This window comes from Homarus americanus, unplaced genomic scaffold (genome assembly GCF_018991925.1).
Source record: "Homarus americanus isolate GMGI-L3 unplaced genomic scaffold, GMGI_Hamer_2.0 scaffold52687, whole genome shotgun sequence".
Taxonomy (NCBI): Eukaryota; Metazoa; Arthropoda; class Malacostraca; order Decapoda; family Nephropidae; genus Homarus; species Homarus americanus.
In genome coordinates this window covers 191,930-199,480 of record NW_024734362.1, presented here as the reverse complement: position 1 = coordinate 199,480, position 7,551 = coordinate 191,930, and positions in this window count along the sequence as shown.

Here is a 7,551-nt window from a genome sequence, read left to right as displayed (position 1 = left end):
AGGAGGCACAGGGTTGCCAGACGTCATCGGGAAGTAGGACTAGCGGGCACAGTACACTCGCCGGGCCGCTGTCACACATCGCCATTCCAACTCCAACCATCAAACGGAGAGGACCACCCGATCTCCTCCGTTCCTACCATCCAGCAAGGTGGGTCTTACCCTTTTACTCCACACACAGGTACCCAAGACCTCCACCCAACTGCCCAAAGTGACAAACCCGAGAAATCATTGTTCGTCACCACAGCAAACTTAGTTGAAACATGAAGTGGTTGATCCATCAGTGTATCAGTGAATACCCGCGTGTAATATTAAAAAGTTATTATGAAGAAGATTGCTTTACCGTCACAGTGGGTTTGTGGGCGTGTATGGGAGACCACCTTAAAACATGAGCGAGGTGCGTGGGCGGGCAGATCCCATAAGCTGCCCGCCGCCTCGCATCACTGCTCTCATTATTTGATTCACTGGTCGTGTAATAGTATACAGCTCGACTCTGAATAACACAGTTGCCATATTAATGAATCTCTCGGATCAATCTTAACCTTTGCTTTATTCTTTTCCTCCCCTTACCCAAGAAACTAAAGTGCATTATACTGCTACAAAACTCATAAAAAACTACCCATCCCCCCAAAAAAGAGAAGGAAATATTTTGATGTCAATTAGTGGGAGAAAGAAGCTCGTTTACCTGGGTGAACTTGGAGGTGAGAATCTTAACTTGAACTTGACTTTGCGGCTTAAAGATTGACAGAGCCAGAGTTGATCAAGGTCACGGGCGACTCTTCTCTTCACTCGCTGCATCCTCACTACAACCTGATCTTATTACACTAGACCTTACCTACTGAACTTTTCTTCCTCATTTATCTACATCTTCTTTCACCATCTCCTAACTACCCTAACATATCTCTGACGACCACCACCACCCCCCCCCATTCCATCGTCTCCTAACTACCCCACAACACATTTCTAACGACCTTTACCCCCTCAAATGATATTCCTGTTGCATTAAAAACTTGTGGAGTTGAGATCTAGTTTGAGGTGACTTCAATGCTTTTAAGTAGTAATCCAGACTCAGATAGGCTCTCAGTCTCTTGGTCTCTTACTCTTAGCTGTCTCTTCGTCAGGAGGAGAGAGAGAGAGAGAGAGAGAGAGGAGAGAAAGAGAGAGAGAGAGAGAGAGAGAGAGAGAGAGAGAGAGAGAGGTGACTTCAACGCTACCTGAATTATTAATCCACAACTTAGGATGCTCTCACACACACGCGTGGCCTCCCGGGTGTAACTGGTTTATCTTCCCATCCATCCATCCATCCATCCAACGAACCGTCCATCCACATATCCATTCATCTATCCATACATTTATCCAAACAACCATGTGTCCATCTATCTATCCAGCCATCCAACCAAGCAACCAGTCATCCATCCATCCATCCGCTTGACTCTACTCTACCAGTTTTTCTATATACGTGTTTCTGATGTTTAATCGCCACAACGTCTAAGATTTTTTTCCCCACTTCTAAGATTTTTCCCCACGTCTAAGATTTTTTTTTATTATTTTTTCCCTAATGTCCAAGGTTATTTACTCCATTTATTCCCCCAACGTCAGGGAGATTTCTCGTGTTTATTCCCCAACGTCTAAATACTTACTGGTTTATTTCCTCCAAACAAGGATTATTTTTTCTACCCAGGAGGGAAGGTACATATGAGGCACATCTACCTACTGACCACAAGACTTGAGTGCGGGTGTTGGAGGAGACGCTCTGGTGGTGGGGGTGTTGGAGGAGACGCTCTGGTGGTGGGGGTGTTGGAGGTTGGAGGAGACGCTCTGGTGGTGGGGAGACGCTCTGGTGGTGGGGGTGTTGGAAGGACTGCAACTCTGGTGGTGAGGTGTTGGAGGAGACAGCTCTGGTGGTGGGGGTGTTGGAGAACAACTCTGGTGGTGGGGAGTGTTGGAGGGAGACAGCTCTGGTGGTGGGGGTGTTAGAGAGCCCTGGTGGTGGGGAGGTGTTAGAGGAGGCAGCTCTGGTGGTGGGGGTGTTGGAGGAGACGCTCTGCGTTGGTGGGGTGTTGGAGGAGACGCTCTGGTGGTGGGGGGTGTTAGAGACAGCTCTGGTGGTGGGGGTGTTGGAGGAGACGCTCTGGTGGTGGGGTGTTGGAGGGCAGCTCTGGTGGTGGGGGTGTGGAGGGAGACGCTCTGGTGGTGGGGTGGAGAGGAGCCTGGTGGTGGGGTGTTAGAGGGGCAGCTCTGGTGGTGGGGGTGTTGGAGGGAGACGCTCTGGTGGTGGGGTGTTGGAGGAGACAGCTCTGGTGGTGGGGGTGTTGGAGAAACACTCTGGTGGTGGGGGTGTTGGAGGGAGACGCTCTGGTGGTGGGGAGGTGTTGGAGGGCAGCTCTGGTGGTGGGGGGTGTTGGAGGAGACGCTCTGGTGGTGGTGGGGTGTTGGAGGAGACGCTCTGGTGGTGGGGGTGTTGGAGGAGACGCTCTGGTGGTGGGGGTGTTGGAGGAGACGCTCTGGTGGTGGGGGTGTGTTGGAGTTCGGCCTGGTGATGTATGTTGGAGGTAATGTTGGAGGACGTTCTAGAGGTATTACCACTAGTTATGATGTTGGAGTGTGGTGGAGGTATGTTGGAGGTACGGTCTAGTAGTAATAGCAGTAGTAGTGGTGGTGGTGGGTGTTGGAGGCCGTGCGTGGTTCGTGGTACCTTCAGACACTGCGGTTTACACCTGACCAAAAACTTTAGCGACAATGAATGTTTTTGGTTCTCTGCTCACCTGGGTTATTCCGCGCCGCTGGTACTGAGACACACACACACACACACACACACACCTGGAGTTAGTCTGTCTGTTGGTTAGATTTCCTTGTGATACTAAAATATTGAATAAGTGAACTTTAATCATATATTAATTGTTTTTAAATACCTTATCTAATTGTACGCGATACTAAATTTATTTCCATTAATTCCTGAAGAAAAAATAATACTAAATTAGTTTTTGTTTTTACTTCACTTATAAAATACGAAATACGATAACTAAAGAAGTACAATAAATTACAAGTATCTTATTTATTCTTTCTTTAAATAATCCGGAAGTTATTATTAAGTTTTTTGTTTGTGTGTGTGTGTGGATGACAGGCAAAAATTATTAGACGGTGAAATGTTGCCAAGATTCACTGCTGGTCACTGTCAGGGGGAGAAATATAGCCAAGATTCACTGCTGGTCACTGTAAGGCCATTACAGTCATTACGCCTAAATGTGTTCCTCTCTTTCACTGCAAGTCTTAACGGTGAAATTCGATACTTTTTATATTTTATTGTCGCCTCTGACCGCTGTTGTCTGTGTCTGTCTATCTGTCTATCTATCAATCTATCTATCTGTCTATCTATCAATCTATCTGTCTATCTATCAATCTATCTATCTGTCTATCTGGTAGCCGAGAATACAGTGGTTTTATTGACGTTCATAAACTTAACTGCATATGAGATAGATAGATAGATAGACATATATCGATAGATAGATAGATAGATAGATAGTTGAACGTTATAGCCCAGTGAACGACCTTACCTGTGTTCCTACCTGAGGGAGTGAAGAGTCTCCTGGCAATTATTATTACCTGGTCGCAAGCCCCCAGGTGGTGCCCTGTTCTCACGCTTCTCTCTCTCTCTCTCTCTCTCTCTCTCTCTCTCTCTCTCTCTCTCTCTCTCTCTCTCTCTCTCGTTATTATTTACTTTATTTTGATTGTCTATTATCTGATTTCTTGGTATATTTCATTTATTGTGACTTTTCTCTTATTCCTTATTCGTTTATTTGTCTTCCTTTCATACCCGATTTAGTTATTTTGTCTCTTCTTTCGTTATGTTTCTCTTCTCTTTTTGTTTTGGTTCCATCTTTCTTCCGTTTTTCTCTTATTCATTTTTATTTACCTTTTCTTTTTATTTTATTCCTACTATTTATTTTTCTTCTCTTTTCTTATTATTTACTTGTTTATTTTATTTATCTTTATCGTCTTTCTTTATTGTTTATTGATTTGGTTATTTGTTTTGTGGTTATTTTAATTTATTTTGATTTTTATATTATATTTATTTATTTATTATTTTATTTATTAGTTATTATTTATCTTTCTCTCTCACATATTCTTATTCACGTACGTAAATAATGAACGAAAAAATCACGTGGTGGTGTTATAGGTCCGTGATTTTAACTTACTGAGCCCCTTGTGAGTACGGACGGTACTTATGTTCTGAACGTCCGTACTTGTAGCGAATCGGCGTATCTGTATCAGTAAATCGGGAAATCGGGAAGAATTTAATGTGGCTGTTTCCTCGATTCTTATTTAAGAGATTCGGGGAATTTTTTTCTTTGTATCTCTGGTGGGGAATTTTTTTTTCTATGGTGGGGAATTTTTTATCTATAGTGGGGAATTTTTTTGGTGTGAATCTTCCTCAATTCTCCTTATAAAATATTTGAGATGAGAAAACTCGTCTCCTCTATGATCTATCTCCACCAAAGAGGGGGGGCAGGGAGGAATTATTTTCTTCCTGTCAATATAAAACCTAGCGGAAGTAGCCGCTCACAATAGCACCACCATCCGCTAAACAAAAGGCGCTATTTGACGCTAAAATCCCCCATTATCTTTCTTGTGAACTGTTACCGAGTCTCTTGAGGTTGTTTTTAAACCTTAGCTTCCAAGGTATAAGGCTGGAGATCGTGTCTGTCTCGAGGCTCCCACAAGATCCGCACGAATGAACTCCTGACCAAAAATGTTGTGAGTTAATACAGGGAGAGAGGTGTTTATTGATGGCCGTGGTGGAGACGTATGTACAATGTTGAGAGGGTAATACCACGAACAGGTCTGCCTCATTTCTTTATAACTGCAAACAACAGAAACTTCTAAAACTAAATCCATGTTTAATCTAACACCAAAATCCAAAGATGAGTATTTTTGTAAGATTAGGTTAGGTTAGTTTTTATTTTCTTCAATAATATACAAGAGTTGCTGGGGTTTTTTTTGCGGTTCACGTTCGTGGTTATTTCCAACATGGGGGAAATTCTTTTGCCTGCTTGTGGTGATGATGGTTCGTCAGCCACACAGGAATCCGTGTGTGTGTGTGTGTGTGTGTGTGTGTGTGTGTGTGTGTGTGTGTGTGTGTGTGTGTTAGGTTACACGTTAGAGTTAGACTATACAAACACAAAGTCATCATGATTGGGTTGGCTATAAGAACAAAGAGGGGGAAGATGAGAGGGTGTGAAAGAACCTGAGTAAATAGAGTATGACAAGGACAAGGTTAAGTTACCCCCTCTCTCTCTCTCTCTCTCTCTCTCTCTCTCTCTCTCACTCATCACCTAACCCACCCACCTACTCCATTACCAACCCACCAATTACCACTCACACACACACACACACACACACACACACACACCACACACACACACACACACCCACCCGACTCCTCACACCCACAAGTTCTCGATCGCCTGGGCGGCTCAGGGGTGAGAGCTACAGCCAACCACCAGTCCCCCCCCAACACTACCTAGGGGTTATACACCTACAGTACTAACTCCTCTGCTTGTTGTACACACCTGTAAGATAGTTACACACCTGTCTAGTTTATTACCATAGTGAAATTGGAAAATAAATTGTTTTTCCCTAGATAATCGACACATAATTCGAGTTAGGGGAAAAAATCGCTTCATTTCCCTAGATAATCGACACATGAGTCAAAATAGGGAAAAAAATCGCTTTATTTCCCTAGATAAATCACCTCAGACTCTCAACTAATCATTACTTAAAGAAAATTACCATAAATTACCTTATTTCTTATCAAGGTAATTTATTCCCTTCCTACTAAGTAATTGTGTACCTTTGATCGTCTTTATATATAATTAATAGATCTTCTTATACATATTGTTGTGTTCATCCTTGAAAAGCTATTAGCGTTTAGGTGAGGTTGGTCGACTTGTTCCCGTAGAGTTTAACTTTGGTGTTATAGATAGTAAGAATAGTAATACTACTACTACTACTACTACTACTACTACTACTACTACTAGAATCTCGTATTTACATTTTTTTACAACAATTACCAATAAACTTACAGTGTGTGTGTGTGTGTGTGTGTGTGTGTGTGTGTGTTTGCTTATACTTTATCTGTGTTTGTCTGTGAATGTGTATTATTACGAGTGTGAAATTAATAGACAGACAGACAGACAGACACAGAATGAAAGAATGCTAAGGGTGTAGAGAACGCGGTAAGACAAATGAGTTTTTTTTTTATTATTATTTTTTTTTTTTTTTCACGGGTAACTTGTAAAACGACTCAACACTTAGTGGACCTCGACCTTGTACAGGATCTTGAGCGTCCCCCCCCCTCCCTCTATCTCTCTGTGTATCTGTGTGTCTGTCTCTGTGTCTGTCTGTCTCTTTACCTCGCATTCCTCCCTCTGTCTCCCTTCCCCACATTCCCTCTACCTTCCCCCCACCCTATTCTCCCTGTCTGTCTCTCTCCCTCTCTCTCCCTCTCTCTCCCTCACAGACAGACAGACACCACCTTGTAACAGACCGGTAAATAATTCACTCAGTTATATGTTTACAAAATGTTCGCTAAAAAACCTTTCTTGAGAATAATGGTGAAAGAATTGGGGTGATGAAGCCTTAGTGGAATGTGCGTGCGCGCGCGTGTGTGTGTGTGTGTGTGTGTGTGGTCGAGATACCATGCTGATCACATCACTCTTTTGTTTCGTCTACTGCCTTTGAGCTGACGCCATCACCGACATCATTACCAGAAGCACCATCATTATTATCACCATCACTACCATTACCACTACCGCCATCATCATCATCATCATTATAAGTTATCACTGTCACCATAACAGCCATCACCACCATCACCACCACAACAACAACCACTACCATCACCACCACAACAACAACCACTACCACCATCACCACAACAACAACCACTACCACCATCACCACAACAACAACCACTACCACCATCACCACAACAACAACCACCACATAAGCCCAATAATTCAGCATAAATCATCATAATAAAACAAGAACAAGAACAAGATGCCACAAGAGCCGTTCTCAGCCAAGAATCCGGATTTAAATTATGTAAACAAACCTGAAGACTCGATTCGTCTTAGTTACTCTACACCTACATGTATATCCTGGGGTGTTGCCTGGAGGTGTATTACACTTAAAGATACACACAGAGCCGCTGGGTGTGTGTGTGTGTGTGTGTGTGTGTACTTCTGTCAGTGTAGTATTTGCGTGAGTGTAAGCGTTTGTGTGTGAAAGTGTTTGTGTGTAAGTGTATGTGTGAGTGAACGTATGAGTGCTTGTGTGAGTGTGATAATTGTATGAGTGTTTGTGTGTATGTTAAGTGTCTGTGTGTATGTGTGTGTGTATTCGTGTGTGTTGAAATCTCATTGTTTAAGAAATGCAGCATGTCAACACACACTACAGACAGACCAGTGTTACCAACTCAGTGCCCAACCTTATCAATGGTATGTCTCTCGTTATGGGAACACTGATCAACTATGGCTAAATGATAGAGAGACA